Here is a 26,205-nt window from a genome sequence, read left to right as displayed (position 1 = left end):
TTAACAGGTAGAATAAAAATTCAGCAGATTTTGAAGATAAATCAATTGAGATAATCCAGTTTAATGAAAAACATTAAATAAAAGAAAAATAAACAAAGACTCAAAAATTTCTAGGACACTATAAAACATACCAAACAAGCAGAACTGGAAATCTCAGAAGGACAAAAGTAAGAGAAAGGGCAAAACAATGTTTGAAGAAACAATGGCTGAAAACTTTCCAAATTTGATTTTAAAAAAACTTCTAAGTACAATAAACACAAAAAGTACTATATCTGTACATGTCTTCATCTGTGCCACCATAACAAAATACCATAGACTGAGTAATTTATAAATTTTAGAGGGTTATTTCTCAAAGTTTAGGAGGCTAGATATCCAAAATCAGGATTTTAGCAGGTTCAGTGTCTAGAAAGCTTTGCCTGATTTCCGCTTCTAAGATGGTTCCTTGTCACCACATTCTCTGGAGAGGAGGAACACTGTATCCTCACATGGCGGAAGGAGGAAGGGTGAGAAGGGCACTTCCTTCAACCTTGAGTCCTATTATGGGTTCTAATCTCATTCTTGAGGGCAGACCCCTCATGATGTAATTGCCTTCCAAAGGCTGCAGTCTCGATATTGTTGCATTGGGGATTAAGTTTCAATAGGAATTTTGGAGGGCACATCATCATTCAACCAGAGCAGAATGCCTAGTCATAGTCCAAAACTGTAAGACTTCAAAGACAGAATCTTAAAGGAGAAAGAAACAAATGGCTCTTTACATACAAGGGACCTTCAATAAGATTAATAGCTGACTTTTTATCAGAAACAGTGGAGGCCACAAAGCAGTGAGATGACATATTCAAAATGCTGAGAGGAAAGAAAAACATCAATTAAGAATTCTATATCCTCCAAAACTGTCCTTCAGAAATGAAAAAGAGCCAAGTATGGCGGTGCATGCCTATAATCCCAGCACTTAGGAGGCTGGGGCAGGAAGATTGCCATGAGTTTGAGACCAGCCTGGGCTACATAGTAAGTTCAAGACCAGCCTCAAGACCCTGTCTCAAAGAAAAAAAAAAAAGTTAAGTCATTTTAGGAGAACAAAAATAGAGTTTTCTGCTAGCAGAACTGCCCCACAATAAATGTTACAGGTTTGTTTGTTTGTTTTGGTACTAGGGATCAAACTCAGGACCTTGTGCTTGGGAGGCAGGTGGTGGATCCCACAATAAATGTTAAAAGGAGTCCTTCAGGCTGAAACAAAATACTAGACAGTAACACGAATCATCATGAAGAAATAAAGAGCACTGGTAAACATAATTATATGGGTAAATATAAAAGGCACTATAAATGTATTTTGTTTGCAATTCTAGTGACTTAAAATGCAACTGCATAAAGCAATAACTAAATATAAAACTGTGTTAATGGGCTTTTAATATATAAAACAATACATTGTATTTATATATAATAGCACAAAGGAAGGTAGAAAGAATGGAGATATAGTGGAGCAAAATTTTGTAAACTATTGCAATTAAATTAATATTAATCAGAATTAGATTATTTTAAATTCAGATGTTAATTGCAATGTCCAGGGCAACTACTCAGAAAATAACTACAGTGGACTCTTGCCTTTCAAATTCAATTTGTTTCCAAAGGCTGGTTGTAACTTAAGTTGGTCAAATTGCTTTCAAAGTCTCTCTCCTGTATAATTTTAGGCCACTCTTTCTTCCAGGCAGATTTCAGTGTCCTTTAGGAGACATTGGCCTAGGATTTCTCAATTAACCCCACACAAGAAAGGATGTTGTAATATTCCTTCTAGAACTCTTTAAGGGCTAAATTCATATCTGAGACCATCTGGAAGCACAAGGCCAGCATTTGGTTCATAACTCAAGACTCTGGTCCTAAGTTAAAACTAAAATTCTGGTCATAACCCAAATTGTTCGTGTGTCAGGCTAGTCGTAACTTGAGGGTCTACTGTAAATATATAATTAAAATAAGGAGAGTTGACTTGGCAATTTCAGTGGTTGGGATTAAGGGCAATTCTTTCAAGATGCAGCCATCTTAAAATTCATGATTCAAATGCCTTGGACAGTGAGTCCATTTGTTCTGGTGTGGATCATTACTGTGATCAGAAAAGTGTGTATATTATGACAGCACATTTTAAAATCAGACAAGAACAGAAATATATGTATATTTGAGAGAGAGAGTCATGTAAGAAATGGCTATAGCAGAAGGCATCTGAAAGAAAACAGCATGTATGAAATTACTCCATAAATGCATGGACATGTACACGAAGAAATGCATGAAAATGTGAACACCGAAGCATCAACAGTGGCCATTTCAGAATGTAGGGGTTTATTTCCTTCCTTACATTTTTATGTATTTGAATTTTTGCAATAAGCACAGTTTATATATAAATAATACTCATTATTTAAAAATATATGATGCCTACTGCCTTGGGAGATGAAGAGTCAGAAACATACACCACCTTGCAGGCCCTGGCAGTTATGAGGAAGACAGGAAGATACAGCCAGGTGAACTTAGTGAACCCGAACTTAGTGAAGGCTGTAGCAAAATGCTAGGAAAGAAACATTAATCGACCTTACAGATCTGACTGGGAAAGTCAGAAGAACACTGTTAAAGGAGAAGGCATTTGATTTGAACCTTGAAAGCTTGGAAGCAATTCAACAGGTAAAGAAAGGGATAGGAGAAATCCACAATAAAGGAGAAGAATGAACAAAACAAGCAGAGGCATTAAACACCCAGGGTGGCTGGGCATGGTGGTGCATGCCCATAATCCCAGCTCCTCCACAGGCTGTGGCTGGAGCAGTTCAAGGCCAGCGGGGCAGCATACTGAGACCCTGTCTCCAAATAAAAAATAAAAAAGGGCTGGGGATGGTATAACTAGAACACAGGTGTGGAGTGGACAGAAAGTTGGAAACATAGGCTGTTCGCCAACTGTGAAAGTTTAGATTATATGACAATTGAGCAGCAGAAATACTGCAGGTGTGGAGGTAGGTGGAGGTGGGGGTTTGCTTCTTTTGTCATGAGAGTGACATTCCTAGGTCTGTGAGGCTGGTGAGAGAGGCAGGAGTCGAGAAAACCAGTTAGGAAACTGTTAAAATGATTCAGCTCAAGGTAATCAAAGTCTAACAAGAGCAGATACGTGGGGATCCGGAGGGCAGAGTTTCCAGAATACCTTCAGAGGTAAAATGGCAGGCCCAGGTGGAAGACAAAAATCTTCAGTGCCTGGCAACTGAAGAGTTGGAAAAACTCCAGTCTGAGAAAGAACTTGAAGGCAGGTGGCAACCAAGTTTGGAGAAAGATTCAGCATCTTGCAGAATGTCGAAGGGGGCAGTTAGAATAAAGCTCTAAGGGCCTGGAGGACCCGAGGTAAAAACCTCACAATCAGAAGGGCAAATCCCCCATCTCAAACCACAGAACCGAGGATCTGGTTTTGGACTCTGAAGTGAGCAGTCCCAGAGAAAGATGGACTCAGAAGCTTTCCAAAATCTACCAGGCATCAAAGAGTGAATCAAATCGACCTCCTCCGTATCTACACATCCTAAATGAAAGGGTCTGGGTGTGTGGAAGGAGGTATCAGGAGTCTTGGGTGAAATCTCAGACATAATTCTGCTTCTAGGACACCAGCTTTTTTGCTCACTGCCTTGAGGAAAACCTTGGCTATCCTTTCTTCGTGTGTTTTCCTCCTCAGCAGAGCTTTTTCTGTAAAGAAGCTTTGGGTAAATAGTGTGTAAGAAACAACTAAAGATGTCGGTACTGCGTGGTCAGTGTCTGGGCCACTTTATATGGCTTCTCCCTCTCCCCTACTCTACAACTTAGGTTCCTTCAGGCCTGTCATAATAATGTGGGATTTCCCCATGAGCATACGTAAGTCTGAGATATGAAAATATGAATAGCCAACTACTGCCAAATCTCTCACGCTGACTTCTCTTTAAGGGTGTCCTACACACAGTCTTGTGCTTGAAGTAGTGGACCTGGATAGGCACATCTTATTTGTGGCCTCCTTTTTGCATTCTTGGAAAAAGTAACGTTGTTTTTCTGATTATAAAATAGATACAAACAATATGGAAAATCTGGAAACCTCAGGAAGTGTCTATTGATTGGGTAGCTCCACCCCAGAAATACACATAAAAATGCATAAAAATGAGTTTGTGCTTAGGACTCTCCGTTTCCTCCCTGGACAGCCCTAGCCAAGGTGGGCACCTGCGGGGGAGCGCGGGGGTGCAGGCGGGGCCGCGCCTGGAGGGGGCGCGGGGACCGCAGGTCGGAGGCAGGCGGGGCGGCGCCAGGGGCGGGGGGAGCAGACGGGCCTGCGGTGGCCCCCGCAGGGCGCACGCACGTCCCGGGTGGCGATGGGTGCGGGTCCCCGTCTCCGCCCCGCCCCGATCCTGTTTGGCCCCGAGAAGCCGAGCGAGCGAGCGACAGGAGCACCCCGGCGCCCAGCACGTCCATGGCTTAGCGCTGCTCCGCCAGGGAGGGACCCGGCTAGGTGAGGCCCGGTTCGGAACTCTGCAGATCTCTTTGTGGACGACCTGACCCCGAATTGCAGAGCACCAAGTGGAAAGGGTGGAAAGCGGTCGGTCCTCCCGGGATGTGGGCAGTTTCCTTGGAAGCGGGTAAGAAACTGAGAGACTTGAGAGCCTGGGTCGCTCTTGGGTATTGGCATAGGAATTTCAGGAGAAGGGGGAGTCCTGGCACGCGGTGCGAAGAGGGCCCTGGCCGGTCTGTTTTATTGAGTCAGCGACAGACTGCTGGAAGTGAGACCCCGGAACAGTTCCCACCACTTGGAGACTTCCCAGAGTCTCCCCACCCGGCGCGTCCCCAGATCTGCCTGAGGATCAGGGCCCCGGAGGGTGCAGGGCGGTGAGCAGACAGGCACCCCGCGAGCGAGGAGCAAGTCTTGCTGCGCTGTGGTCTCTCGCCCAGTGTTCTCGGACCCTGGCAAGCACCCTGTATCTAGTTATTAGTCTAGCAGAAATCAGAGGCTTCTTGTTAGAACTCTAGGTCTGCACGTGCTGCTGCAGAATGAGAACCTTAACACCGAGTTTTGTTAACATTTCAGGATAGAAAGCTGGGGGAGAGAAGTCATGGTGCGGCTGTTTTTACCCCTTTGTTGGTTTTCTGGGTACATGCGTGCACGAGTAATAGGTAAATTATGTCCTAGCCTATATTGAAATGTCTTTCTTGGTGTAGTGCTTTAAACCAGGATATAGAGGACAACACTACATTTTTGCATCTCCAGGTGAAAGATTTTCAGGTGGGGGTTAAACACTAGGAAAAAATGTTGATGCAAAGGCTGCAAAGAAAAATTAAGTTTTCTCCATCAATGGCTAAATTCTGTACCGAGAATCTCTTGATAGTTTGGACAGCAGCCAGGCTTGCAAAGACAGATTATTTAGTTGCCTCAGGTGGAGCAAAGGGGCACGCAGAGAAATGGTGGAGAAAGTACTTGAACATGGGTTAAGGCAATCGGAGTCTAGAGAGCAAAATGCTCCGCAGGCTTTACTTGTTAGGAACCCCTGGGGGTGGTTAGAAACCTCTGGAGTTGGCACTCTGGCCCCCACTTTGCCAGCCTGATTCCACTTAAGGGCCATCACTGTCTCTCCAGTGTTTCCTTTGTTGCCCCTTCTCTTACCTCCAGCTTTTAGCTTCTCCCTGCTTCCCAATAAAGTCTAGAGTTGGGCTGATCAGAGGCAGAATAATGGGAGGCTGAGGCGGGGTGGGGGTGGGGGGACCTCTGGTCTAGTGAGTGGAAGCAGAAACAGGACCTGGAAGAGACCCAGAGGGTGGTAGGAGAAGCAGCTTCCAGCCTTGAGGGCCCCCCTGTGCATGGGAGAGTAATGATTAAAACAAAGAGACTCTCAGAAAGGAGGAGTGCTGAACAGTTTGTTTTATGTTAAGGGTTGTAATATTTCCTTTTGTCTGACCATAAGGGCATTTCTAGATGGGGTAGGAGGAGGAGGAAGAGCAGAAGCAGCCCTTCTCTGTGAAGTACTGCCCTCTCACCTCAAATTCACACTTTATTCCATCCTTTCCAGGTTTTCAGTAAGTCATTGAGGGCTTAGGAGAGAGAAAAGAAAGGCCAAACCCCTAATAGGCAACAGAAATAAAGAAACATGGAGTGACTTGGGTAGAGAAATTGGATTTCAGAGTTGAAAGAAATATTCTACATTCAATGAAAATTATCAGAGCCTTTATTTTACAGAAAGGGTTAAGAACCACGACATTCATGTTTAGTTGCTGATGATTTTACCTGATAAAGGATGCAAATTCCTATATCTTTTTTTATTGTGAAAAGTTTCAGATATACCAAGAAGTTACCTATTTCCCTTTTTATAAACTTATCATTATCTTAAAACAAACTTGTTACAGAGTTTAGAATCCAGATGTAGGAGATGTAGCCTTGGACAGAGTTTGAATCAGAAGGTGATTAAGAAATAGATGGATGAAGGATATAAACATTTTGAGAAAAATATTAGGGATCTTATTCTCCTGACTCTTCCATAAGAATCTTGGGCAAATCTCTTAATTGCTCTCTTTCTCTTATTCTTAACACTTGGTTTGGAGTGTACCACTTCCTTGTCTGACACACATCAGATAAAATCCAACTTTGCTAAGGCCAGAGATGAAGGCTTCCGTGATCCAATCAGTTTGGCCTCGTTCTCTTCCACCCTCTTGAGTGTTGTCTTTGCTTTTCCCTCAGCCTGAACATTCTTTCCTCAGACACTGGACCAGTTTCTTTGCTCGCCTCTTTGAAGTCTTTTAAAAATGTGACCTCCAAGGGCCAGGGCTTTAGCTCAGTGGCACCGTGCCTGCCTTGCAACAACAAGGACCTGAGTTTGATCCCCGGTACCAGGAAAAAAAAAGTGACCTCCTCAAGACCTTTTCTGACCACCAGATCCAAAACAGCTTCTATCATTCTTGTTTGACCCAGCTTTTTCTTCATGGGACCCAATATTATATATCTATTTCTTTGTTAACCAGGCATATCCCTTCTCAAATGTAAACTCCATAAGAACAAAAGTTTGTGGGGTTTTTTGCTTTATGGTTATGTTCCTGTTTGGCAGATCATAAGTAATTCATGAATATTGTTGAATTAATTAGATATTTAAGTGATTCAAACAAGGCATTGTCTCCCATAAGGACTGTGAAACCCTTGGTAAAACACTAGAAGTCCCTTTAGGTAATGCAGGTAATCAATATTTTATAGGTAAAGTGATGGTCCTGGAATTTAATGACCTCTTTTATTCTCACAGTGTGTCTACACTGAATTGTGTGCTAGAAGCTGGGCCAGTTTTGACAAAGCTACATCCCAAACAAGGTAGAAAACATTCTAATCCCAGAAATTTATCTCATGCCACTTTTTAGCCACCTTCACCATCTAGAAGCCACCTTTGTTCTGATTTCTATTTTCTTGGATTTTGCTGGTTCCTGAACTTACATAAATGCAGTTATATAGAATATAATCTTCTGTGTGGGTTCTTTTTGCTCTACATAAATTCTGTGAGATTATACATGTTGCTGAGTATGTCAGTAGTTTATTTCTTTTTATTTCAAGGTAGTATTCATTGTATGAATGTCTACTATGTATTTAGTCATAGTTTTATTGATGGACACAGGTTGCTTAGAGTTTGGGGCCATTTTTAGTAAAACTACCATGAACATCTTTATAAAATCTGCCTTATTTGGAGACCTAAGCAGTTTATCTGAAAGACTTTCTTGTGCCACCAATGCTGACAGAAGTGTAGCAAGGTTATGGGGACTGTGACTGATGTGGCAGCTTGTCTGGAACCTAGCCAGTGTCTGCCCTGGAGAGCTCTTCTGGGAGCTGACTTCTTCCTACTGCAGCACTTAGAAAATGAGTGACTATGCAAATTGAAGGAGCCCTCAGGTATCCCTAAATGTTTTTGGTTTCTTAGAGGAAAAATTAGGCTGGATGTGGTGGCACATGCCTGTTATCCCAGCACTTGGGAGGCTGAGGCAGGAGTATTGCCATGAGTTTGAGGCCAGCCTGGACTACACAGTGAGTTCAAGACCAGCCTAAACTATGTAGGGAGTCTGTCTCTGTCTCTCTCTCTGTCTCTGTGTGTCTCTGTGTCTCTGTCTCTCTCTGTCCCCCCTTCTTTCCTCCCTCCCTCTCCCCACACACACACTGCTGTTGTATCCCCCCCTTCAGCCTTCCCATTCCAGTACAAGTTGACTCTAATCAGCCCCCTGAACATTATGCTACCAAAGTATTTAAACATTTATGAGCAAGAGTCTTGTTCACAGCCTGATAAAATATTTATGTGTTTCCATGGGGCGTTGGTTTCCATCTAGATTTCTTAAGGCATTTTTCTGAAACACTTGTTATAATCATGAGATGCTCAGAAACAGATGATCCATGCTACCAAACCCTACCTCCTGTGGCACTCTGCTTTCCAGGGATGGGGAGAATGAGCACACAGAGAAATGAGTATCAAAAGAGTCTAGATCAAGCACATGTTGTTGAAATTGGCTTGAGAAAAGAAGGGCTTATTATTGTACTACCTTTAAAGATTTGAATCTAGGGGCAATAGTGAAAAAACTGGGTAGAATGAGGAAGGATTAATTAAAGTGGATGCTTTCATTCCAAAAGGGAGAATACAGGAATTCATCTTGTAAAATTGGTTCCTTTGATGCTGACATGACCAGGGTCTATAGGAGACAACAGGGCTGATGATATCATAGCACTGCTGTGAGACTGTGGGCAGGGGTGGAGGTGGCCATTGTTCCCAGCAGGAGGGTGGATGGCTACTCCATGAAAACTCATTCTTTTTCTCCAAGGAGGGAGCAGTTTGTGAGTCGTGTCTCTTTGACTGGCAGCTGTGGTATGGAAGGCATTACCAGAGCCACAGTGTAACTGAGCAGATGTCTGAATCAGCGCCAGAGGGCAGTGTGGTTGGAGTTAGGTGAGAAGGCCTAAGGGGATAGTCAGGGCAGAATTGCAGTAAGAAATACAGCCAGAGAGCTAAAGGCCAGCTTATGAAGGACACGGAATCATGGACCTCAGTCTGTTTGTTGTAGGGAGCCAGGCAATTCTGACCAGAGATTGGATCAGATTTTGAGCCATTCTTGAGAGGTACATCCAGCCTAGGTGAGGCCTTGAGGTCATTTGTGTCCAAGGCACTTCCAGAATTTTCTGCTGTTTCTAATCCAATGTAGTGTGCTCTGTGCAGTCTACTATAAGGGACACAGATAAGAGGAGGATAGAGTCATTTGATGTAGTCCTAGGAATGACCAGAAACAAGTGTTACTCACAACCTCCCTGTCCCCGACTAGTATACACTCTGCTGTAGGTCAAGTGCAATTCATAGGCATCAGGCTGCGATTTCCAGGGTATTGCTTCTATGACCTCTTTGCCTCAGTGGGGGAATTGAGGTCTATATACCCCTTTATCACCCAAACCGGAATCTGGGAATCAGATGTGGGTTGCTGAGCAACACCACTAAGCAGTGAGGCTGGAAGACCATTCCTACAGAACCTGGGCCACTTTGGCCAGCCCACTGGGCTGGAACTAGGGAGAAACCTGACAATGGAGCTAAGATTGTGCTTTGATAAATCTAGAGATGGGGTTGCTTTTATGTTCCTATGTTTTTGCCCCTCAGTAGGCTACAGGTTCTTATTCCAAATTGTCCACTCCTTTGAATAAACCAAGATGTTTATTTTTTTAACCCAGAATGAAAATAGCCATCAGTCATCTACACCTGCTGTGGCAGTGGCGTAGTCCTGGGAAGTGAGTTTTCAGAGCTGTTGGAGAAGCTTTGTATGTACAGCTGTACTTCCACATCTAAGAGGATTGGCTCAAGGAGCCTCAGTACCAAAACCTACAGTGCTCAAGTCCTTCATATAAAATGGTGAAGTGTTAGTGTCTGACCTATACACATTCTCCTATAAATGTTAGATCATCTCTTGATCACTCATAATACCTAATACAATGTAAATGCTATGTAAATAGCTGTTATACTCTACTATTTAGGGAATAACAAAGAGGAAAGAATCTGTATGTGCTCAGCACAGATACAATTTTTCTTTCCCTGAGATTTTCAATCTACAGTTGGTTGACTCCGAAGATGCAGAACTTGCAGATATGAAGGGTGACTGTACACAGACCTGTTGGAAAACTGGAGTTCTGATGGGAAGAATGGATGTAGTGGAGGGAGAACATGAAACAGCCCAGGAACGCCTCATAGAGAAATTTCTTTATTCCCCCAGAGCCTTGCTGGTTGGAATTGCTCTCTTGGAAGCATGGGTTTCAGCGTGACCATTAGAACACCAGCAAAGTGTGCTGCAGGCTTCCCATTGCAGTCTGCCTCTGCTGGGATATCAGACTATCAGTAGGCACTGAAGCTCTCCATTTTGATCTTCCAAAAGTAATTGGGAATACCTTGAGATAAAAGGCATACTGAATGTGTTAATGGGAAATGCTAAGGGCCTGGAGATGTGGTAAAGTCCTGAAAGTGTTGGTCTGGTGAAACCCCAGATCAACAAAGCTTGTCTTGGCTTACCTTAAATGCTTCCTGATTATCTTTGTGAGGTGGAATCTCTCAGGTTAGGGCCACATTAGCTATGGTATTTCCTCTGAACAGGTGAACAGGGTGCATGCCTAATTGGGTGCCTTTTCTGAACACTAATTTCAATGATTATATGATTTTTGCCTGAGCCAGTGGTGGCTGCTTCCAGGAAAAAAACCACACACACAGAAGATAAAGATGCAGAGGGAAAGCTGATGGTAGAAGACAGGAAAGGGAAGAAAATAGTGGCCTACTGGGCTTGTAGGTACTAGTTATCTACAAGTGAGAAACTGGGATGAAAGAAGACAAAATAAGCACTAGTGGGGATATTTATATACAGATACTATTGACTCCCAAGCAGCTATGAGCAGAAAGAAGGAGAGGATACATCAAGGCTGCCATTGCAGTCAGTGGGTGGAGTGCTTATAGGTTCAACATAAAAGCACGTGACCATGTCACAACAGTGCAGGCTTTGGAACAAGTGCTTTGTCCAGAACCCTTTTTCACACTTCCACACCTTCTCTCATATTTTTTCATAATCTTAGTTACGTATGTGAAATAATAAACTATACTTACAAATATATGCAAATGCAGACCACTTAAAAAGTAAACTATTCTAAAACATTAGTTGTAAGATTTAAAAATGAGTATTTTTCTTTTTTCAGCTTTCCTATATTTCCATGCTTGCTATAATGAGCACAGATTTCTGCCATAACTAGGAAAATATAAAGGAAAACCTATAAGAGATTAGGTAGCGAGAAGAGGTAGAGGTAGGGGGAAAGTAGGATTATAGAAGAGAAAAAGGTGTGGAAAGAGAAGTGAATGATTTAAAGAATTCAATCTTGAAATTAGCTTCTGCCTAGTTGTTCCTTATTATCTAATGCTACATGGCTGTGGCTCCTGCCCCACAAAGATCTGAAAGTATTCATTATCGTGAAACCAAATTGTGATAATGGAGCCAAGTATCACAGCTCCAAGGCCACGCTTCAGCTAGTGCTGTCCTGGGATGCCGATCGGGTGGCCCACTGGTGGCTCGCAGGAGTGCTCAGAGTGCCTCCCACAAAATGCCAACACAGACCCCTTCAGACCTGGGCTGCCCCATCTCTCCCATGGTTTCTATTTATTCCTACAAGGCTGGGCCAACTTTGTGTTTCTCATGTTGGAAGTGTGGCAGCACAGCTAACGAAGGCAGTCAGTAGTTTGAGTAGTGAGATTTCCTCAGGAAAAGCCTGTGCTATTCATGTCCATACCTTTGCTGGCTGCTCACCAACTTAGGCAGCCCCTCAGGAAGTTCCATGGCTGAGGCTTTAGAGAAGTAGATAAGGATTTCATTTCACAACCATTGGCCTTTCCCAGGGAAACTGTGGTTTCTGTGCATTAACTGGCTTCTGTTGAGTGACACCAGGAGCAGAACTTGCTCTCTGTGTTTGTCCAGTAAGGTCAATTAACACTAAATGTCACAGAACTACAGACCCACTGAATTCTGAGGTCTGGCATTACTTGTATTTGTAAAGTTTCAACAAATCTTTTAAAATCAAGATGTGATATGTATATGTCCCAATTCCACCAAATGAGTAATTGTTATGTATTGCAAATATATGCTACTAATGAAAATTCTTACTTAATAAAATAACATTTAAAAATTTTTAAATCTTTTAATTTTTAACTTATCTTTTTAAGTTATAAAAGCATTAAATATTGTAACAAGTCTAGTAAGAAAGTAGAATACAAACCAGGCATAGTGGTGCACATCTATAATCCCAGCACTTGAGGAGGATCGTTGCCTCAAGTTCAAGACCAGCCTGGGCTACACAATGAGTTCAAGGCCAGCCTGGAATATGTATCAAGACCCTGTCTCAAAAAAACAAAAAGAAGAAAGTAGTATATAAGAAAATGTTACTAACTCCACTTTCTCTCCTCTTCATGTTTCTGAGAAAATCACTCAAATATTCAGTGTGGAGCTGGTCATGGTGGTGCACACCTGTAGTCCTAGCTGCTCAGGAGGCTGAAGCAGGAGGATCACAAGTTCAAGGCCAGCCCAGGCAACTTAGAGAAACCCTGCTCAAAAAAACAAAAAGGGCTGAAGATGTAGCTCATTGGTAAAGTATTTGCCTAGCTTGTATAAGCTCCTCAATCTCCAGTACCACACACACACACACACACACACACAGTTTGATGTGAGCTCCTTTACTCCTCTCTACATTGAAACAAAGGTAATTTTCTATTTTTTGTAATTGAGACCATATAGTTTCAGTTACTCTATTTCATTATATACATTATTCTAGATTAATATATGTAACTGAGCTTTTTTTTGGTGGTTTTTTTTTTTTTGTACTGAAGAGCGAACTCGAGACCTTGCACTTGCGAGGCAGATGGTGGCACCACTCCCCAGCCTGCTAATTTATTATTTTTAACACCTCCCTAATATCCCGTTATAAAAAACTACACAATTCCTCCATTATTTCCCCACTGATATTTATGGGTTTTTTTACACAAGTTACGTCACAATAAACAGACTACACTTGTCCATACAGTTTATGTTATTTCTTTGTGTTTTTGTTTTTGCAATACTGGAGATTGAACCCAGGACCTTATGCATGCCAGGGAAGCACTGTACCACTAAGCTACTTGCCCAGCCTCCCCCTGCACTTTTAGTTTCTCTTTCCATGGGAGAAATTCCCAACACTGACATTTCTAGGCCAAAGGGAATATGCACAATTTCAGTACTCACTGAGGGTCTCTTTTAAGGCAGTTGCTTCCTTCCATCCTTTTGTCTTTCTCCCCTGTCTCCCAGCCCTTTGGGCAGGAGGGCCTGGGTGTTTAGGCAGGAGAGCCAGCAGTGGGGACTCATCTGTGCCAAGTGTGGATTATATCAGCTCAGTGGGGCATGGAGCCTGCAGTATCTCAGTTGCATTGTATCTCTCCTGCTTTTGCTTGGCCAGACTATTTACAGTTCCCTTTGCTCATTTATTCCATGCTGTGGAATTACACATGATCTTCATCTGGGGCAGGAGGCTCTGAGGTGTAGGATGTTGGGGAGGGGCGTGCTTTCAGAGAGAATAGGCTCAGTTCCAGTGCCTTCTCACAAAGCCTTATCTGGTGTGTTTTTTGCCATGCCATTTCTTTAACACTTGGATTGAGAAAGGTCATTCATTTCCTGTCTGAGTCTTCCCTCTCCATTTTAAGGATTGGGGATTTGGGGAGCTTTCTAAGTATATGGTCAATCAACTGTAGCTGATTATTTGACATGAGGATAATTAGTTTAGAAGGTAGGGGTCTCGGAGCTTAAGGATCAGTGCCAAGCAACAGATGTGAACACTTTTAAACAAATGATTTGAACAAACTCAGCAGTAGGAGCAAGCTTCCCTGGAGTACTTGGCTTTCATTTTAGTTTTGCTCTTGTTGAACTATAAAACTTTAGTCCATCAGACTAGGGAGGAGTGTAATTCCCCATAACACCAGAGCCGGAGAAAATATCAGAGAAGCTTTCAGGGAAGCTGGTGAGTACAAACAAGTGAAATATAAATGTTAATTGACAAAATAGCAAGAAGTAGATGAGATTTTTAAATCCTGAGGGAAGACTGGTGTGACCAATGGGCTTTTGAGTTGAAGGATATTTTATGAAAACTTGTGATCTCTAATCTGTATCAGAAATCCCAAAGTGAGTCTGTGTTTAGAATGCAAAGTTTAGCTGAGCAGTGGAAAGAAATTATCAAGTCCAGTAGGCAAATAGTTTGCTATTGGCTTTTATATGCTTAGTAGCTTTGGAATATATTTGTATATCCAAAATTGAAAACTAAAGACAAATACTGAATAGAAAGTCACTGCAATTAATTTCCAAGGAGAAAAATTTAACTTTAGTTTATACATATATATGTCTACAGAATAAGTATTACACTTTGCCATAATCACAGTGAAACAAGTTTATATTATAGGTTTGTCTTTTGTATCTTAGGGATTCTATAATGTATCTTCGTTGGTCTTGTAGTTAATAGGATTACATCTTATACTGTTTGCACTGTCATTTGTGTTTTTAGAGTAAATATTTAAACAGTTCTTGTCAATAAAAAAAATTTTAAGGTTAAAGATATTTGAGGACATGAAGCATTTGCTTCTGGCAGTAATGGACTAGCTGGTGGTAAACCATCACTCCCATGGAAGACATCTAGAAAAACAGATTTAAACGAATTTATTTGAAGATGCAGAAGACCTACTCAGGCAACTAGGATGCGTTCCCCACATGCTAAATCTTCCTTGGAGGCATTTGCCATTTGTTAAGTAGCATGCGAGGAGAATCTAACAACCCAAACAATAAGCTGCTGCTAGAATTCTGAGAAGCTGAGCAGAATGTTCTATAGTACAATAGGAATGGGAAGGAAAAAAAAATGGATTTCAAGGGTACCAAATGGTCTAGGACATGAGAGACCATGATCGTGGAAAGAAAAGAGGCGCAGAGAAGTCAGCCCAGTGCTCTAAGCAATGTTCCTTTCAAATCATTTACTTATTTATAAGTAGCACAAACCAAGAAGTTAAAAGTCCAAAAAAGTGCTTAAAATCTGAGCGGCTAATCAAAACTACTTGAAATGTTATTCTGCTGGGAAGATAAAAATTGGAGTGTGGGGTCCATTAAGATGGGAGCGCTCGAAATATACCCAAAGGTTTTGATGGGATTCCAGAAGGATTATGCCTGAGCAGTTACAGAAAACCAGAAATAAACCTGGCCTTATACCAGTGATGGCAAACCTATGGCTCGTGTGTTGTGGTGGACTGTTTGTATCTTTGAAAGCTCTAAAAGGTTCACTATCACTACCTTATACAGTGTTGAAATTTAATTCTCAGTCATCTCAGTCACTGATTGGATTAAAGTAATTTGTTTTATTTCATCATACTAGCAGAAGCCTCCATATTTTTTGGAGAACAGGAATTGATCTAGAGCCTCTATATTTTTCATACATGGTTTATGATATTCAGTAAAACAAAACAAATAAAAACCAGTCTCACCAAGAGACAGTTTCCAGAATGTCATGCAGAAAGGGAGAATCAGGATCTGAGTTCAGGAAACACAGCTTCAAGTTTATGGACACCAAAGCAATTAGAGTTTAGAGGAGAGAATATTGGAGGAGAAAGTGCTACAGAGAAAATTCAAGAGTCTCACAGGGTATCCCTCAATTCTAAAGCCAACTATTGATAAGTACAAGCATGTGAGGAAACTACTTAGGGATGGAGAAAGAACCACCCAAAAGGAATTGAGGGAACAGTACACATTGCTCACACAGAGCTGGGATTAGTGCATGCTTCCACCAGGCTGGAAAACTTATAATTCATGTAGTGTTGAGTAGCATGCTCTGAAAGACCATTTCTTAGTAGTGGAGAATATTTAGCCCTAGGCTGAGCACTGCTGTGATCCTGCCTGACACTTTTTTTTTTTCCAAAAAGAACAATTCAAAAGGAGCAAATTTTCCCAATTAATTTAACTGCATCTCAGAACAAAGCTAAAGAATATTTAGAGATATTTTGGTAATAGATAAAATATATTGCAGAGCAAAGTATATTACCTGGGATATTGAAAATCATTTTATAAAGATAAAGGAGGATTGCTTAGATCTAACAATACTAAACATGTATCTAATAAGAAAACTTTAAGATCCACAAGGAAGAAATTGATAGAGCTATTTGTAAGGTAACACAATGATGAACCAACTTGACCCCATTTATCTTTATAGAGCACTCCACCCAACAACAGGAAAATACACATTCCTTTCAAGTACACATGGAATTTTTTTTATTAAGATAGACCATATTCTGGGGCATAAAACAAGATTCAGTGAATTTAAAGGAATTCAAATAATATAAAATAGATCCTTGGCCACAGTAAAATTGTGAAATCAATAATCCTCAAAATCTTGGTACTTAATAAACATACTTTAGAATAACTCATGAGTCAAGAAATAAGAGAAATAAATTATTTTGGATTGAATGAAAGTGAAAAGCCAAATATTAAAAGCAGTACTGAGGTAAAAATTTTTAACATTAAAGGCTTATAAAAAGTCTCAAATCAATATCTTCAGCTTTCACCTTAGCAACTAAAAGCAAATGTCTATGATCCCCCTTAATATTGTACAGTATGTCTACATTTCTGTACCTGTGTACTTTTTTCAGGAGTCCACAGCTTTCATCAATATCTGATAACCAAAAAATATTTGAGTCATACCTTGAAGAATAAAAAATTGAGTGCTGTTCTACATATCTGATTTCTCAAAAGTATTTCCTTGAAATTAATATTTAGAGAATACATGAGGCTTGTCATTGTAGCCTAGAGTAATGAGTTAAATGCTATTCCACAGGTTTGTATGGTTCAGACTCTGATGAAAGCTCTCTATTTTTTACGCCTGAGTGGGGTACTCATGGTTTGAGTCCCAGATCAGAGGCATCACCCAGGGAGTTTTTAGAAATGCAAATTTTCAGGCCCCAGTCCAGATCTACTGACTGAATCAGAGACCTTAGAGGTGGAGACCAGCGATCCATTGTTTTTTAAGGAGCTCCCCAGGTGATTCTGATGTGCGCTGAAGTCTGATAACCTCTGTATCAGACTATACTTAGAATCCACCCTGCTTGAAATCCAGGTTTAAAACAGCTTAAGGAAGGGGCTACAGAATGACAAGTCTTGTGTTGATAGTTTACATTTTCCATTTCTCCTCAAAAAGCCCAAATCACTCTCCCATAAGTATCTTGCATTGCACAGCAACACTGAACAACAGTTTAGAGAAATCCAATGTTTGGCTGAAACTGGAATTTAGAGACACAGCATGTGAGTTCACTTATAAAAATTCTGACCAGAGACTTTTCAGGGATGAGCCCCAGTAATTCCAAGGGTTTTGGCTCTTAGCCTCCTTTAGTGGGGTAGAACATTCAGTCTGTTGAACAGGCTGATCCTCAGGAATGGGGTCTTATTTACCTTCTTCCAGCTGTGTGGCACTGTCACATATATCCTTGAACAGAATACTCAGTATCAACATTCTTGCTTCACAAAGTAGCTTAATGAATTCACTGAGCCTATGTTCTGAATACCCAACAGGACAGAACCTCAGCTGCAGTAGCATAAAACGTGACCTGCTCAAAATTAACCTCTAATCACCTTCATGTGATCATTCTCTCTGGTCCTACTGTTGCCCAGAGCTTGATTTGTTATGACATCTGACTCTTTGGCTAGTGAGGAATAGCATAGGATACTTCACAGCAGTTCTCATTAAAAGAGGGCAGCCAAGTGGAATTCATTCTTGGCTCTTAATACTTTTCAAATGAGAATTTTATTGCATATTAATGAGCACTAATTGACATTTGTGACTGGTTTTTATGGAAATCATGCAATATAATTTACATAATAGGACCTAAGTGCTTTTAGGTAACAGTGCAGCTCTGAAGAGTTAGTGAATGTTTTTTATATGGTGGTGTGTTTTTTTCCAATTCCCACATCCCATCCCCTAGAAGGATGTGGAATATTAACAGATCTGCAGGACCTGACTATAAGGCAATAGTGACTTACACTCTCATTTGTGTGGTTGTGTACCTAAGAGCAAAACATATCAGTTCAAGTCTCTGAACACATGAGATGTTCCCACAGTAGTCAGGGAATGTTTCAGCCCTTCTGCCTTCATGACTCAAGTCTCTTGCTTCTGAGTTACAGGAGTATCTAGTTGGTTTTAAGGATCATTCCTTGGACTCTATACCATGATGTTTTCTGAACATCTCTGGGTCAACAAATATGTTGATCACCTGCTATGTACGAGGCACTGTGTCAGGTGTTAGAGCAAGACCACATTGGCTTGCTTCTGGCTACATCCCTATCTCTTAGCATAATAACTAGTAGTCAAGAGTTATCAATCAATGTTTATTGAATTGATGAACATGATCTCTATCTTTGAGGATCTGTAATTCATATCATGTAGCATAAAGATCACTGCTCTTTATGTTAGAAGAAACATTAATGATTCAGCACTTGGGATCCTGTTAGGAAATGTATAGAAACAAGATGGACAACCTTGGTCATATGTGCCCCAAGTCTTCTGTATAAGTGACCTTACTAAATTGTAGAGATGAAAGAAACCAACATTTATTGAATATCTAGTACAGCCAGGCATGGTGGTGCATGCCTGTAATCTCAGAACTCGGGAGGCTGAGGCAGGAGGATGCTGTGAGTTCAAGGCCAGCCTGGGCTACACAGTCAGTTCAGGTCCAGCCTGAACTACAAAGGGAAACCCTGTCTTAAAAAACAAACAAAAAACAAGACAAAAAAGATCTAGTACATATTAGTTACATTTGAATATGTCCTATATATCATATGATTTAATAATCAAACCTATGGATTATAGGTAATATTATCTCCATTTCATTGAGCAGACAGAGAAGAATTGGAGTAGTGACTGACCTTAGGCACAACAGTTAGAATATTATGTCACTGAGCTGAATTTAAATTTAGCCTAGGCTTTGTCTACTACAGTGCTCCTTATTATGTTAGATGATCCTGGCATATGTAAAGTGAAGCCAGACTCCAGATGCTGGGATGGAAGGGTGAATTGGCCCAGGGGTCCTGTGACATGTCCTGCATTCAGTTAACCTACTGTTTATAGAAACCCACTGCATACATTACTTTCCCAGATTCTCTGGAAATCCAGACTAATAGCCAATCTTGTTCACTAGAATTCTACCACATGCTAGAAAAATGTAAACACTGTATAGAGCTAGACGTGGTAGTATATACCTGTAATCCCAGAACTTAGGAGGCTGAAGCAGGAGGATTACTGCAAGGTTGAGGCCACCCTAAACTACATGGTGAGTTCAAGGCCAGCCTGCACTACAAGGTGAGACCCTATCTCAACCAAAACAAACAAAACAAATGCACTGCATACCAAAGGGATACATCAAGGTCTAGTATAAAGCAAGTTACAAGTAATGTGAAACTGAAAGGTTGAGTATGTTTTTTTACAGCAATGACAGAGAACCTTTTAGAGCTTTCAATGATACAAATAGCCTGCTGCAGCACACATGCCATAAGTTTGCCACCACTGCTCTAGTGTCAAGCAAAAAATGTTTTCCAGATTGTGGAAAAATCCTCATCTGTGAATGGGGAAAGACAGGACAGGAGAGGCTTTGAAATGCAGGGATGAAGAAGTAGTGGTAGAGTTCAAGAATTTATTGAAAGCCCAAGGATCCTAAAAGTTTGTGTTTTCTGAGATCCACAAAAGACTAGGAGAGGAATATACATTTAGACTATGAGTTCTCATGAAGGAACCACTAAGTCAGTATTGTGAACCACACCCTTAATAATCTTCTATTGATAGCTATAATTCTAATTTTTTTTGTATTAAATTCTTTTATTGGTACATTGTAGGTATACAACACAATTACATTTCTCATTGGGAATTGTACCTTTACATAATGCATCTTGGTTCTTATTTTTTCCCCATTCCTAGCCCTCCCTTCACACCCTCCACCCTTCCCTATTTACAAAGAGTTTATTTCCATTTTTTCCATTTGTCATCATCTTTTCCTTTCCCTTCTTTCCTTTCCCCTGCCCCTCCCATTACCCCTACCCCTTTGGACCTTTTCTTCCTAAATAATTCTAATTTTTAAAGAGTCACAGAAAAGATTTATTTAGAAGGAAAAAGTATACACTCAAAGAAAATAGAGTGTAGGCCATCAAAAGAAAGGTTCATATTTTTTTGGCATAGGGAATATTTATGGTTTTGGGGAGGATGTGGACACCTATAAAATTTGTGACTCTATAGGAAGCTCCATTTTGGTTTCCTCCAAACCAGACTTTGATCCTTTATTCATAAGGAATGCAGAGGGGCTGAAGGTCTGTTTTCTTATGGCTGCTTAAAGCTTGGGGAATGGGGTGGGGTACTGACCCTGCCTAACCAGGGATCAAAAGTCTTTGACTGATCTAAAGGAAACCAAGAAAGATGGGTTTTATTATTTGATGAACTATTGTACTTTGATAGTCTAGAACAGAGGACAAAAGCATTAGCAAATTCTTGACTTTTAAGCTTTATTTTATAACCATGTTAAGCAAGGCCCCAAAATAAAGAGTAAAATAGTGGTGAATAGTAGCTGGTAGATGGTAGATGTCAGAAAATAATTAGGCAGCATTTGGCAAAAGCCTTTTATCTTTAATATTAACCTCTGCTTGTTTTGCAGTAATATTCTTTTTGATATTCAAATAATCCTATTGTTGGTACTGTCTTAGTCACTTTCTTCATCGGTGAGACACAATACTCAACACAGCTTAAAAGAGGAGAAGTTTATTTTGGCTCACATTTTAAAAGTTTCAATCCTTGTCTGGTCAACCAGCTGCAGGCAGAAGCAATATGGTGGAAGGATCTAGCATAGGAAAGTTACTCCCCTCATTGCGGCCTAGAAGGAGAGAGAGTGAAGGGAGGAATTGAGAAAGGAGAGCTATTCTTCCAGTGACCAACCTCTTCTGAGAAGACACCCCCCCACACACAAAGCAATTCAGCTATAACACTTCCATAATCCATTCACCTTCCACACACATGTGGCTTGGGGTCCATTTTAGGTCTAACCCATAGCAGGGACCCATTAAGTTGACACTTAAGTCTTTTTGACATGATTCTATAGTTTCCGATATTTTTGCCCCTAGTATAACAAGATATGCCACCCAGGCCTTTCTTGACTATTTCTGTTCAAAGTGATGATTTTACCAAAGAAACCCACTTTGTTTTAGTGACAACTGGCTTTAGAGGACACAGTCTCAGAAAATGGGAGTATTCATTGTATCTGGGTTGTTCTTCTAAGACTCACTGAAGAGTTTAGAAAATATTAATACTGTATTTTAGAAAGAGAAAAATACTGAGTTCATACTGATATTTATCAGTTAAAGTTTAAAAATATTTTACTTATTTTTTATGTATATCTCTTTTCTCTTTAAAATCTTGTTTCCCAGTGCTTTATCATAATAGCCACATATATATTTATGCTTATGCATCTCTATATATAAAACAAAAACATATCCATCTAATGTAGTTTAAGACATCTTTCTGGGCTTTTTTTTTTTTTTTTTTTTTTTTTTTTTTTGGTACCAGGGATCAAACTTGGGACCTTGCCCTTGTGAGGCAGGCGGAAGTCTGATTTGTTTCCTGGTTCCCTCCTCTTGGTTATTTCACTCCCCTTATAGGTATTCTCCCATTATTTCTTTTAAAAATAAACCAATGACATATATGTATCCCATATTCTTTCTTAGACAACACATAGAATACTACAGTATGTTTTGCTGTATCTTGCTTATTTTTTGTCCTAGTTGTTAACAATATATCCTGGAAGTCATAGTGGTAAATTGATATTTCCTCTTTTCAAAAATTTTATATATTCATTATACTGTTACAATCATATATTTATTTTAAAAAGCAATAGAATAATTTTTCTCAGGGAAGGTATCATAGGTGGATGGGAGGGGGTGGGGTAGGATGAATATGCCAGAGTGTTTAATGATTAATTTTGGACGGTTGTTATTCTCTTTTTTGTACTTTCCTGAGTTTTGAGATTATCAATTAAAATTTTATTTTAATTTTTATTTTGTTTTTTGAGGCATGGTTTCCCTATGTAGTTCAGGCTGGCCTTGAACTCTTTATGTAGTCCAAGCTGGCCTCAAACTCATATTGATCCTTCTGCTCAGCTTCCTGAGTGCTGGGATTACAGCCATGTGCCACCACACCTGGCTAAATAATTTTAAGCACAACTTCACACCAAAACAACAAAGGAAAATTCTCAGGAATCACAGAGATACCCTATCAAATAAGATTAGATCCACATGAAGACATATGGGGAGGGTCTATAGGTGGACCTGCATGTAAACAAAAAGCCCCAGATGTTCTATGAAGGTTATCAGAAATGTGAAAAATTGCTAAAGAAAAGGGAAAAGCAAATTAGTTTGCTTAGCCAATAATTATCAGTTAACTCTGAGTACAGTCCCAGCTTTTGTGATGCTGGGGATGGAACACAGGCCTCCTATATCTAGGCAAATGCTCTACCGCTGATCCACCATCCCTACCCCTAAAATCACTCTTTTATCATCAGTGCCACTCTTATTCCTGGCAGTAACAGAAGAGAGACTATTGTAGGAAGCTATAATAATTTTCAGTTAATCAGCCTTTACTTTTTTAGGTTTCTGAGGACATATCTGAGAACCTTACTTTAAATCCCTTAACACCTCCAGTGGCATTCTCAAATGCTCTTTCCCTGTTCTGGCTTTCCTCCATTTCTTTAATATATTTAAAAATATTATTTAATTTATGTATATATTGTATCCACTGATTGTTGTTTAACTCCCCCACTGGAACACAAATTCTGTAAAGATAGGGATCTTAGTTTTCTTTTTTTTCTAGTGTATGCTGGGTATGTAGAACATAATGTACTATATTGTTGGTGCTTTAATTGTTAAGTGAATGAGTTTTGGAGAGAAAGAAAATGTGTAACCATGGCAATCTATGTTAAGGTACTTATATAATCCCTTTATACATTCATTTCCTTACTACTTAGCTCTGAAATTTCACCGTGATTCATTTTTGTTATTAGTAATGTAGGTTTCAACTCAACTAGAAATGAGAATATGAACCAAGGCAATTGTGTTTAAAAAATGAAAGAATATGGGTATAAAGGAGAATTCAATGTATGTGTTTTTCCAATAGGTACATGTTTATGAGGATAGCTTTAAAAAATAACAAAAACAAATTTTTATATTTATTCACACGTTTATCATTTCTAGTATTCTTAACTCCTTTATGTAGATTCATAATTGCATCTAGTATCATTTACTTCTGCCCAAAGAACTTCTTCTAACATCTCTTATAATATATATCTTTCAGTTTTCTGTCTGAAAAAATATCTTTATTTTACCTTCACTTCTGAAAGAAATTTTCAGTGAGTATTATATACTGGGTTGACTTGTTGTTTTTCCAGCACTCTAAAGATGTCATTCTATTCTCTTCTGGCTTGCATAATTTCTCATGAAAAATCTGTTTTAAGTCTTACTGTTTTTCCTCTGTATATAATCTAGCAGCTCCTACAATTTTTGTCTCTGTTGCTGGTTTTAGCAACTTAATGTGTGCTGTTTTAAAAAGTATTTATTCTTCTTGGAGCCTGTTGAAATTCTTGGATTTATAAGGTTTATATATTTCATTAACTGTAAAAAATATTAGTCATTATTTATTTCAAATATTTCCTACTCCCCCTTCCATTTTTTCCCCTAGAACATCAATTACATGTATATTAGAAAACTTGCATTCCAGAGATCAATAAGGCTATATTGAGTTTTATTAATCAATTTTCTCTCTATGCTTCATTTTATATGTTTTATATTTTAATATCTTTGAGTGAACCAATATTTTTATAATGTCTAATCTAGTGTATTTTTATTTCAGATATTATATTTTATCTCTAGAGGTCTTATTTGAGCCTTCTTTATAATCTTTCATTTCTCTCTTGATTTTGTGTATGATTTATTTTGTATTTTAGGACAATGGTGGCAAACCTACAGCACAAGTGCCATAGTAGGCTGTTTGTGTCGCTGAAAGCTCTAAAAGGTTTGCCATAACTGTCCTAGGACATTTATTTTTCTCTTTTTTATTAACATATGTTTGTAATACATAGTAGATACATTTATCATTGGGGAATTGATACGTATACATATTGTATCTTGATCCTTTTTACTTTCCCTTCCCCTTCCCCTTCTCATCTTCTCTCACTTCTAGATCCCTTTCCCAGCTTTTCAAAGAACCAACTCTTTGATTCATTGATCCTTTGTATTATTTTTTACTCTCAATTTTATAATTTTTGCTGTAATTTTTATAATTTCTTTCCTTCTATTAATTTCAGATTTTGATTATTTTTGGATTTTTAGGACCTTGAGAGTCATCAAGTTATTTATTTGAGCTTGCTATATTCTTTTTATGTGTGCATTCACAGCTAATAAGCCTCACTTTTAGAATTGCTTTCATTATATCCCATAGGTTTTGGTATGTTGTGCTTCCATTGTCATTTGATTCCAGGAATATTTTATTTCTTCCCTGATTTCTTCTGTGATACATTGATTCTTCAATGTTGTATTATTTAATCTCCATGTGTTTGCATGGTTTCTGTGGCTTCTTTTGTTTTCAGTTTCTGGATTCATTCTCATAATCTGATAGTATTTAGGGGATTGTTTCAATTCTTCTATATTTAAGCATGCTGTATGGCCTAAGATGTGGTCTGTTTTGGAAAACGCTCCATGTGTGGCTGAGAAAAATATATATTCTGTAGTTGTTGGATGAAACACTGTAGATATCTATTAAATCCATTTGTTCAATAGTGAGTTTAACTCTAATGGTTTTTGTTGATTTTTGTTTTGTTTTGTTGACCTATCTAATTGTAAGAGTAAGGTATTGAAGTCCTCTGAAATGATTGTATTTGTGTCTATCTGCCCTTTTATGTTCAGTAGTTTTTGTTTTATGAAGTTGAGTGGGCTAACAATCTGTGCATATATATTTACAATTGTTTTCCCATTGAATAGTTCCCTTTACCAGTATGTAGAGGCCCTATTTGTCCCTTCTGATCAGATTTGGCTTGAATTTGTCTGTATTTGAAAATAACTTCGCTACTCCTGCTTGTTTGCAGGCTCCAGTTGAATGAAGTATTTTCCATCTTTTCATATTCAGTCTGTGTACTTCCTTTAGATGAGGTATGTCTCCAATATATGATTGCATTTTAAAAATCCAATCTATCAGTTTTTGTCTTTTGACTGGGAAGTTAAGACCTTTGACATTAAGAGTTATTATTATAAACTATTTATTGAATTGTGTTAGTGCATTATTCTTCCAGTACTGATTCTTTTATTTTTTTCCTTTTAACTACTGTCCTAGTTAGATGTATATTATCCTTTGGACTCTTTGGTGCTGATGTCCTCCCTACCTCTGGGTAGATGTTCCTTAAGTATTTTCTACAACACTAATTTAGTAGTCATGTATTTGTTTAGGATTTCTTTGTTATGGAACGCTTTTTCTTACCCACCATTTTTGAAGGCTAATTTTGCACAATATTTGAAAGAATTTTTTTTTCTTTTAGGGCTTAAAAACTTGCTCTAAGGTCTCCTGGCCTTTAAGTTTTGTGCTGAGAAGCCCACCTTTATTCCAATGGGCTTACCTTTATATGTTACTAGCTATTTTTCTCTAACACTTTTAGTATTCTCTCCTTTTGAGAATTACTGGAGTTTTGCTTATGATATGTTATAGAGATTCTTTTGTGATTGTGGCTATTTGGGCTTCTATATGCCTCTTCTTCTTGAATTTTGAATTCTTTCCCTAGATTTGGAAATTTTTTTGCTATGATTTCAGTGAACTTTTTACTAGTACATGTTTGCAGTTCATGCAGTTTATAATAATTTTGAGAAGTGGTTACATGTACATACCTCAGCCTGGGTTTTAAAAAAAATTCCTTTCCCCTTCCTTCCTCCTCCCTCCTCCAATTCTCCTATCCCATTTTTCATTCTTATTGATATTATTAAACTTAGCTCATTTTATGGCATATAATGTTTACAGTAATTGAGGTTATTAGGTTCCTGTACAGAGCATATCTTTATTCTACTTATTTCCCCTTTCTGTCCTCCTTACCCCTCACGCTTATTCCATTG

The 26,205-nt window shown here is 39.3% G+C and overlaps 1 protein-coding gene across 4 annotated transcripts in view; it reads left to right on the top strand.

The window, feature by feature from the left end:
- The first annotated feature begins 4,281 nt into the window (after nucleotides 1-4,281).
- Gpr156 (G protein-coupled receptor 156) overlaps nucleotides 4,282-26,205 on the top strand; it is a 133,832-nt gene continuing 111,908 nt past the window's right edge. For 2 of the 4 annotated variants that reach the window (XM_004835653.3, XM_021263056.2), the window contains exon 1: nucleotides 4,282-4,610. The gene's annotated coding sequence lies outside the window, so the exon portion shown is untranslated. The remainder of the gene's footprint in view (nucleotides 4,611-26,205) is intronic. The other 2 variants (XM_087215923.1, XM_021263061.2) reach the window with 2 other exon arrangements.

This window comes from Heterocephalus glaber, unplaced genomic scaffold (genome assembly GCF_053883595.1).
Source record: "Heterocephalus glaber isolate CG9 unplaced genomic scaffold, H.glaber_assembly_v1.0 deba00000122, whole genome shotgun sequence".
Lineage (NCBI taxonomy): Eukaryota > Metazoa > Chordata > Mammalia > Rodentia > Bathyergidae > Heterocephalus > Heterocephalus glaber.
This window is presented reverse-complemented; position numbering and strand designations above follow the sequence as displayed.